Source organism: Maylandia zebra, linkage group LG8, assembly GCF_041146795.1.
Source record: "Maylandia zebra isolate NMK-2024a linkage group LG8, Mzebra_GT3a, whole genome shotgun sequence".
NCBI classification, from domain to species: Eukaryota; Metazoa; Chordata; class Actinopteri; order Cichliformes; family Cichlidae; genus Maylandia; species Maylandia zebra.
In genome coordinates, this window is record NC_135174.1 from 14,581,982 (window position 1) to 14,592,670 (window position 10,689).

Sequence of the window (10,689 nt, forward strand, 5' to 3'; positions counted from 1 at the left end):
GGTATATAATATACCATGTTCTGATTTGGGGATTTCCAAAACAAATTAAGACGTACAGCTCTGCTATCACTTCCAACATAAATGAAGACAGGAAAGCAAACAGCAGTGACATTTGTAGGGTCACTGAAGGTTGGCTAGCTGGTATATAATGATGTGCTACGTGATCGCTAGCGACACAACTATGTTAGCATAATATAAACAGTGAAGCTGGAAAATGAATGCTAACTTTTTTCCACTCTATAAAAGTTAACATGAGGGTTCCCAAACGTTAGGGACAAATGCAATCACATGGCAAAATGCTGTAAACGGACCAAACTTCAGTCAGGAGAACAAATGAGATAACCCATCCACAATACAAGGTTAGTCATTAATATACTGCCACATGGGCTGAGCTGTAGTTACATTGTAAGGTTTTAAAAACTGAGTTTTAAAATGATTAGCGGCAATAAAAACCCACAGAGGCCAACAGTGATCACTGACTGTTTTTAGGGGCTTGTTGAGATTAAATAGAACAAGATACAAAGCATTAAAACATGTTAAATACAAAACAGCCTTATTAAACGCAGAGTAGTTTGGGCCTGATAGCAGGATTCATCACGTCATCACTTAAAGACCGGATAGGTCCACTTCCTGCAATGTGTGTTGGAAAGACTAAAGCCAAAGGCTTTGGCAGACCAATCCCTGTATATCAAGGGTGGTGATTTGGACATGGACGTCATCTCTCTGGTAGGGAAGTACTTTGAGCTAGTGCAGGAGGTTTAGAGATACCAGCTAGATATAGTTGGGCTCATCTTAATGCGTGACTTTGGATCTGGAGCCAGTCTTCTGGAGAGGGCTTGAATTCTTTTTGAGTCTGGAGTTTCCCTTGATGAGAGGAGGTGGGCTGGGATGGCAATAATTGTATGCCTGCTGTCTATACTGTATGGTGGAGCTTGCACATGTTTATTTTTCCCTGCACCTTCAGGCCAGAGAACAGGTCCTTACTGTCCTGTGTACTTATGCCCCAAATGACAGTTCTGAGTACTCTTCTTGGTGTCACTCCGAGGGGTGTTTGAGGGAACTCTATCTTGTGACTCAGTCATTGTTGGAGTCAAATTGTTAAATGTCATTGTGTTACTTAAATTTGTAAGTCTTAGTTCAAGCAGCAGGATCAAAGACATTCCTTTGTCTCTGACCACCTCTCCAGCCAGTTTGTTGGTGGGGGAGGCTGAAGTGTTTTATTAGGCACATCCTATCTAAAGATTCTGTTTGTTGCTTAGTAAACTTCCTGCATTTATGATCCTTTTGTGGGCAGGAGGTCACACAAACGCACCCCCAAACACAAACACACATACTCACATACATACACACACACACACACACACACACTCTTGCACATGCATACACATGCACATACGTGCTTACACGTGCACACACATACATACATAGTGCCTTGTCTTTTGTAACCATTGGAGGGGTTTTACAATGGGAGGTGCTTGTGTGTACTGTAACTGTTTTCAATAAAAGGTGACAAGCGGAGGCCTATGGTGGGGTCAGTCTGTGGTTGGATTCAGAGTGCTTTTCTGAGAAACCGACCGGGGCCTCCCTTGCTAGCAAGTAAAAGATGTTCATCTTGTTTTTGTTGTTAACGAGAATAAGTTTCTAAACCAGCGGGGCCTGTGGAAGCCCAGACCCAACAGTCATCCTTCTGGTAGACTTCAGTGCTTATGTGGGTAATGACAGTCAGACCCTGAGGAGTATGACTGTGAGGCCTGCATGATTTGAACTCAAGTGTTCTGTTATTGGACTTCTGTGCAAATCACAGTCTATCCATAATGAACACCATGTTTGAACATATGGATGTCCATAAGAGCAAGTAGCACCAGAACACCCTAGGCTGCATGTCAATGATCGATTTTGCAATTGTATCATCAGATTCAAGGCTTTATGTTTTGGACACTCTGGTGAAGAGAGGAGCTGAGCTGTCAATAGATAACCACCTGTTTTGCTGAGGTGGCACAGGAGGATACTGGCAGAGACCCCTGTCTGTGAGATCTTCAACTCACACCTCAGCCACAACTTCAGCAGCATAACAAGACTTCTCACCTTCGCTGGAAACGCCTGGGTGTTCCCCTGTGATAATGAGAATCTTAAACAGCATTCCCTATATGCCTATATACAACACAGGCAATAAGAAGCATATGTTTAAAATAGCTCTATATATCATTAATATCACTTTGACTTTCAGATTAATCTATTGATCTTGAAGTAGAGGTCAGAGGTCAAACACGACATCATATTGTAAATCTTCTGTTATACCTCTCTGACCTGTCTTCCCCATGTGATGTTTTTGTGTAATGTATGTATGGTCGGAGGGTAAGATGGCGCCACCATTGTGTGCAATAGGTCGGCAGCCTTAACATGAAGTTTCCCCTTGTGGGACTAATAAAGGTATCTATCTAATAAAGGTATTTATCTTAATAGTACATTCTATGTGTTGACATTGCACACCACACTTGTAAGAATCCCATTTATAAGGCTTTTTGTCAGTTTTTGACAGATCAATCATTAAGTTGACCTTCAAGACCTTGATGAATGTAAGCCAAATTTTAATGGATCATTGGCATGACCCAACTTTACATCCCTGCAAAGTTTTATTGGAATTAATTTTAAAAGTTTTGAGCTATTTTGTTTACAGACAGAATGACGTGCATGCATGAACATGCACACATATGCTACAAAAAACATAACCTTCTTGGCACTAATTAAAATAGTCAATAGCCTATAAAACCTTTTGTCTAGCTTAAGTTCTTATATGCAGATGTGAAACAAAATTATTTGCTAAAATATTGTTATACTCAGAAAAAACATTTTCACTTGAACTTTTCACTTCAAATTGTAAAAAGGAAAAAAAGGCTTATTTTATATATAGTGTCAATTTGTTTTCATACTAATGGATTGACATTGTCAAAAACATTTAACCTCATTATGGACAGAAAGTGAAACCTCTGCGTAAAAAAGCAGAAAAATCTAAAAATACAGTGTGCATTTCTGCTTTTCGCCTGACTTCCTGTGAAATGTCTCAACTGTCTGAGACATTTGTGCCAGTTTTGTAAAAGGGAGTCAGCATGAGTTGGTTAAACGGGCCTGTATTTAATATGCACCTACTTCATGTCTATGTATGGCTGTTTATACAGTCAGGGAAAAATTATCATGTTTGGCCACTAACAAAGAAATGTTCAGTCTATAAGTTCAATGGTAGGTTTATTTGAATAGTGAGAGACTGAACAAAAACCAAAAAAATTTAAAAAAAAATCATTTAAAAAAGTTATTAATTAATTTTCATTTTCATGAGTGAAGTACTTTTTCGATCCCCTATCAATCAGCAAGATATCTGGTGTCTTTTATACAGGTAATGAGCTGACATTGGAAGCCTTCTCAACTTGTTACCTGTATAAAAGACATCTGTCCATAGACGCACTCAGTCTATCCATATTCCAAACTTTGCACCATGGCCAAGACCAAAGAGCTTTCCAGGACAAGATTGTGGACATACACAAGGCTGGAATGGGCTCCAAGACCATCGCGTTTAGCTGGGTGAAAAGGTGACAACAGTTGGCGTGATTATTCGCAAATAGATGAACCATAATATAACTGCCAATCTCCCTCAGCCTGGAGCACCACGCATAATCTCACCTCGTGGAGCTTCAATGATAATGAGAAAAGTGAGATCAGTGTGGAATGAGAACAGTGTGGAACACTGGCTTACATTACTCGGGAAGAATTTATCAATGATCTCAAAGCAGCTGTGACCATAGTCACCCGCAAGGGCCCCCTGCTCAAGAACATACATGTAAGGGCTCATTTGAAGTTTGCCACTGAACATCTCTATGATTCAGAGGAGGACAGAGCGTTCTCACTCCCGAGGCGTAACATGTCGACGTTTTGTCTCGTCCCGCGGCGTTCCTGAGGAACGCGAAAGGAGACCTTCGGCGTTCTTAGGGTACGCGGCGGGTTATGGCTGGAATCCAGTGCAATGACGCTCCCGCGGTAATAGACGTTCCAGCCCTGTATTCCAGCCCTAAACCTAACCTTATCCCTAGCCCTGACCATAACCTTATTCCTGACCTTAACCAGGACTTTAATGATGTTAAATAGCGTGTTTCTAAGCGATTTGAAGAAAAAGAGCGAACATGTGTAGGTTCAGTCCAGACGGTTCTCATATTTCGTCTTTTTCCGAGGTCGTCATTTAGGAACGTGGTGGGTAGCCGAAAACGTAATATGGTGACGATTTGTCACCTAGCGTAAAATGTTACGCTTTGGGAGTGAGAACGGGTTGGCCAGGGAATCTACATACACATTGGGGGTCTCAGTGGAGCTACCAAAAACCATCACCTCTGTCTTTTTATCATTGAATTTTAAAAAGTTAACAGACATCCAAGCCTTAATGTCATCGAGACACTGAAGTAATGGCTGTGTAAAGTATCTGCCTTTTTTCTTTAGAGGGACATAGATCTGACAGTCATCAGCATAAAAGTGGAAAGCAATGCCGTGCATGCTTTCTCAGTACAGAACCAAGAGGAAGCAGATATAAAGAGAAGAGGAGGGGGTCTAGAACTGAGCCCTGTAGGACACCACACAAGAGGGGAGCCGAGGACGACACAAAAAGTTCGCCCCGCCAAGTAGGACCTGAACCACTCCAGTGCTGTGCCCCTAATGCCCACCCAGTGCTCCAAACGAGAGAATAAAATGGCATGATCCACGGTATCAAATGCAGCTGTCAAATCTAAAAGCACAAGAACAACACAGTCCCCAGCATCAGTCGCTAAAAATATGTCATTAAAAACTTTTAAAAGGGCTGATTCAGTGCTATGAAAGGGTTTAAAACCAGATTGGAAAACCTCTAACACATTTTGCTTTTCCAGGAAGGCCATTATTTGGCTGTAAACTACCTTTTGAAGAATTTTGGAAATAAAAGGTAGTTTGGAGATAGGCCTGTAATTTGCAAGAACCGTAGGATCAAGAGCAGGTTTTTTAATCAGGGGTTTGACTACTGCATGTTTAAAATCTTTAGGGACAACACCTGACATCAGACTATGGTTTACCAGCTCAAGAACCAAAGGACCAACTGTAGGTAACACCTCTTTTAAAAGTCGAGGAGGGACAGCATTATTTGGAGACCCTGCAGGCTTAAGATGACCAACAGTCTCCTTTAAAAAGGACAGAGTCACAGGCTCAAACCTGTCAAAGACAGCAGAGCAGGAAACAGAGACTGAGAGGTCATGAGCACAAGGATAGATTTGAGCCCTTGTGGAGGAGACCTTCTCAATAAAAAAGTGTAAAAAATTTTCACAGTCTTCTGATGAGGGCTCGATACAGTCAGTATATGGTGCACTAAGAACAGAGTTAATAGTTTTAAATAAAACACGTGGGTTGTGGCAGTTTGACAAAATAATGTCAGATAAGTGTTTTCTTTTGGCATCTTTTACAGCATCTGGAATGACACTTGTAGTTTGTCCTTTTTCCACTTGCGCTCAGCTCGACGACAGTCGTGTCTGACAGCTCGAGTCATGTCGTTCAGCCAGGGCTCAGATTTACTTTTAGGCAGTCTGGTTTTTAATGGAGCCACAGTGTCCAAAGCAGTCCGACAGGTGGAATAAAACCATGAGCTCAGTTCCTCAGTCTGGCTGCATAAAAAATCCGGGATCTTACAGATCTGGTCAAAGACTCTTGAAAAGTGCTCAGCAGTGGAGGAGTTAAAAACACGACAGAGCTGAGCAGCAGCGCGAGGTTTAACTGAGGCACAGGCAAGAGGAACTTCAAACATCACAGGACTGTGGTCAGAAAACACAGCATCACAAATCTCTATGTTAAAAACAGAAAAGCCATGAGATAAAACAAGATCAAGTGTGTGTCCACGTTCATGTGTGGGACCTGTCACACATTGCACCAGATTAAACGAATCAATAAGGTTTAAAAAGCCCTTCGCCATGGGCATATCAGGACAACACACTTGAATATTAAAATCCCCAACAATAAGAACACGATCATATTTTGGCATGAATTCAGCCAAGAAGTCAGCAAAATCACTCACAAAATCCTTATTGCATTTTGGAGGCCGATAAACCACCGCACACAACACTGTGTGAGAGCAGCCCAGCTCAAACACAGACAGTTCAAAGCTGGTAAACGACGGGGTTGATAGCTGCTTACATTTAAAATGACATTTAAAGATCGTAGCTATTCCTCCTCCTCGGCCCAACATACATGGGGAATTAAAATAGCAGCAATCGCCAGGTAGAAGATCTGAGAAGATGCTACACTCACCGGCGCTCAGCCACGTCTCGCACACACAGAGAAAATCCAGTCCTCGGGATGTGAAAAAATCCTTCAGGATAAACGTTTTGTTCGGTAGGGACCTAGCATTTACCAGGCCAATCCTGGCGGTAAGCGGCGGATTCCCGTCGCTAGCCGTCCTAGAAGCCCGACACAGAGGCGGCAGGTTCCGCAGATTCACACCACGCTGGCGGGGGCGAGGATAGCAGAGTTTTCGGGACTGGAACATCCCATCCGGGCCGATGACAGGTACCAGCCAGGTACCAACAGGTTCCAACGATTGCCAAGAGAAACAGAAGTTTGGCACCGCTCCTTGTTTTCTGGATAAGGGCTTAAGAGAATACCTTAAAGAAGCTTTCACCTTCACCAGGAAGCCAGCCCTTCGACCCCGGCGACGGCACTTATGCCGGAGTGGTGGATCTGGAACACGGCACAGGTGAGCCGGGATCTCCGATATTAGCGGGGGCAAAGTTTTATGTCCAGTTTGGTTCCACTTTGCCCAGCCTTTGGCAGAAGGTCCGAGATCGAGTAGGGTTAGGCGATCATACACCAAGAGAGAGTTGGCATTTATTACAATAGTCAATAAAATCAAAACAAACAAACATAACACTGGCAGTGATAGACGGCAAGCCACACGCACCGGCGCCATCTTCTCCACATGTCATGATCTAACATGCGATAAGTATGTCCCATTTGACCTCTTCAGCCTCAGCTGACTTCAGGTTTCCCAACCTTATAAATCGTACCTTTGCTCAATGACTGAAACTTAGCATCACTGGTGAACAATGGACAGGGAGGTCAGTTAAAAAACTTGCTAACCACACAGTAGTCTCAAATTGAGTCTCAATGGCATAAAAAGGTACCCCACAGTGTTTCTATGAATACTTTTTCTCATCTGAAACATATTGCTACCCTTTTGTATTGGATTACACAGAGCCAACGTCAAGAAAGCAATGACATTTAACACCACAAACCAGCACACAGGCTACTTACTCATAATGAGGTCTTTTTTAACTGTCTTAATTTTGGATGATGGTCAATCAAACACACTTAACAGCATGTTATTTATATTTCTGAAAATATACATTTATGGTTTTATCTTTGTGCCTTTTCTTATATTTCAAGAATATATAGCGCACAAGCAGATCTCGACTTTTTTAAAAATTAGTTTTTTTACACATTTACATACAAGCATTTGTTTTCTTTCCATTTATGTTAATTGCTGTCATTTTAGAACTTTTAAATGTTTTATGTTTAAATTTTAGTTTTTAAGCTGAACTTTTTGAATAAGACTGTGATGTGTCACTAAGATGCCGAAGCTGCTGCATTGAGCTGCGGCCGCAAGGTGGTTGGTGCTAGCAAACCGTCAGGCGTCTCAGGAGGGGACAGCGGTGCTCTACTTGCACTGTGTATAGTGCTGGCGGAGCGCTGCTGACTTTGACTGAGAAAATTGTCAGGCGGTGGAAGGAATACTTCGTCTTCTGAGGAGGAAGCAGAGTCTGGAGATGAGGGGAATAACCCGCCAATTTCCGCAGGCGAGGCCATTGAGTAAGTTAAACAACTCCTTGGTGGCAGAGCCCCTGCTGTTGATGAGGTCCGCCCCGAGTTCCTGAAGGCTCTGGACGTTGTGGGGCTGTCCTGGTTGACACGCCTCTACAATGTTACGTGGAGATCAGGGGCAGTACCCCTGGACTGGCAGACTGGGGTGGTGGTCCCCATCTTTAAGAAGGAGGACCAGAGGGTGTGTTCCAACTACAGGGGGGATCACAATCACAAGTGGCAGAGGGCTTTCACTTCAGTGGCCTCAGAATCTCATCTCTGCTTTTTGCACATGATGTGGTTCAGTTGGCTTCATCGGGTGAAGGCCTCCAGCGCGCACTGGAACGGTTCGCAGCCGAGTGTGAAGCAGCGGGAATGAGGATCAGCACCTTCAAATCTGAGGCCATGGTTCTCAGCCGGAAAAGGGTGGAGTGCCCACTCCGAGTCGGGGATGAGTTCCTGCCCCAAGTGGAGGAGTTCAAGTATCTCGGGGTCTTGTTCACGAGTGATGGGAGAAGGGAGTCGGAGATCGACAGACGGATTGGGGCTGCAGCTGCCGTGATGCAGACGCTGCACCGGTCCGTCTTGGTGAAGAGGGAGGTGAGTGTAAAAGCGAAGCCCTCAATTTACCGGTCGATCTACGTCCCTACCCTCACCTATGGCCAATAGCTCTGTGTAGTGACCAAAAGAACGATACAAGCAGCGGAAATGAGCTTCCTCCGGAGGGTGGCTGGCCTCTCCCTTAAAGATAGGGTGAGAGGTTCGGCCATCCGGGAGGGGCTCAGAGTAGAGCCGCTGCTCCTCCACATCGAAAGGAGCCAGCTGAGGTGTTTTGGGCATCTGACAAGGATGCACCCTGGGTGAGGTGTTCCGGATATGTCCCAGCAGGAGGAGGCCTCGGGGCAGAACCAGGACACACTGGAGAGATTATATCTCTCGGCTGGCCTGGGAATGCCTTGGTGTTCCCCCGGATAAGCTGGAGGAGGTGGCTGGGGAGATGGAGGTCTGGGCTTCTCTGCTTAGGCTGCTGTCCCCGCGACCCGGCCCCGGATAAAGCGGATGAAGATGGATGGATGGATGTGTCACTAAGATGCTTAACTTTGCAGATGGTTTTAAACACTTAAGTCAGATAGACTTACTGTAAAATGACAATCTAAACTTCCTAAAATCTGTAAGAAATGCATCTCAGATGGAAACTTTTATAAGTGATGAGAAAAGATTAAAATATCCATGTTGAATGTATTTACCTTTGGTTTCAGTTATCTCAATACCATCAAATAGCTTTGTTACAAAAGCAGGAACAGCATCGTGAGAATGGTGCGTGTTGTTTGGCCTGATATTTCAACATTTCATTGATGATATAGCTCGTTAACCACTACACATTCGTACATTTGTAAGGTTAAAACGAGAGTGGGAAAAACAATGGCAGCTTCACAGCTTTTAAACCAACTGGGAATAAAACTGCACACTTTTTTCTGAAGGTACATGGTTTAAGCACTTTTTGTGAACTAGAACAGCAAGCTCTTAAAATATTAAACAACTTGGCCTGGTTAAGGAAACCAAATGCGGCTATGAAAGAGTCCAGCCAGCAATGTATCATTTTAAAATGGCCGAAACTTCCAAGAGGGAAAACTGCAGAAACAGTCACAAATAGTTTTCATTGTCATTTAATAAGATGAAGTCACAGTTTTCTTCATGTTCAAGCAATACAGGAAAGAATTAAGGAAATAAACAATGTGCATCAATAATAAATGAACTTCATTTTTTGTCATGTGCAGCGAAGGTTGGACCCCTTCCGACCATACATCCATGGCTCGTTGGGAGGACAGGTTGGAGAGAGGTAAAATGATAAGAATAACAATGAAATTAAACAACATCAGGGTCATGGGGAGAAAAGAGAACTATCCTCAGACTGAGCTCCTAACTGGGAGAGCAGCTTGAGGACGGTAAAAAAAGCACTGCAGCACATAAAAAAAAATATGAATCTTCACATCTTACACCATGTCAAAAGGACGTCGTAACCACTATTGTTTTATAAAGCTTTAAGCCTAGTTATCACTGGTGTCACCAGTGTTTTCTATGAATGTCATCGTAAAGGTCTCAATATAGTTGCCAATTTCCATCAGGTTGTTAATATTCAGAATGCCATGAATACAAATAAAATTTCTGAGATTATACAACATCTCAGAAACAAAGCTCATGAATGAATACACATGTGATTCCTGCTTGCAGGAAATGGTGGGCACAAAGATGCACACAGCAAAGGCAGCTACTACAAATCACTTCATGTGAAACGAGTGAAAAGCCAAATTGTTTATAACAATAATATTGTTAATAATAATAATAATAATAACCATCATCATCATCAACTAAAATGAATTAATAATACACTAGTGTTTGAAATAGCTAATTTACTTAAAAATAAACTTTGAACATTAACTTGAATATTAAATAAAGCTAAACTTTTATTTGTTACAGTCAGCTTCCATTTTAGACTTTGACCTCATTCCATCCAGAGCAACATAGACTAGAATAAATCCTCATGAAGACTGGATGGATTAATGCCAAAAGTACAGTTTTATTTATGAGTGATGACACATAAGTAGACTTTCAGGAACTAAATTTACTGAAGTACTTAAAGCAGTTTAGGTGCTTTCGGTTTTGGAACTGCTTCTGTCAGTTGTGTCTAATGTTTTTGTGTGAGAATTTTCATTTTAATTATGTAAAATATGCAGTTAAGCAGAATGCTATGTGCAAAGTCACATGAAACAGGTTTCTGAGATGTCTGTGCTCCAGTTTCTCAGAAACTCTGTACTGTTTAAAGGACATATGGGC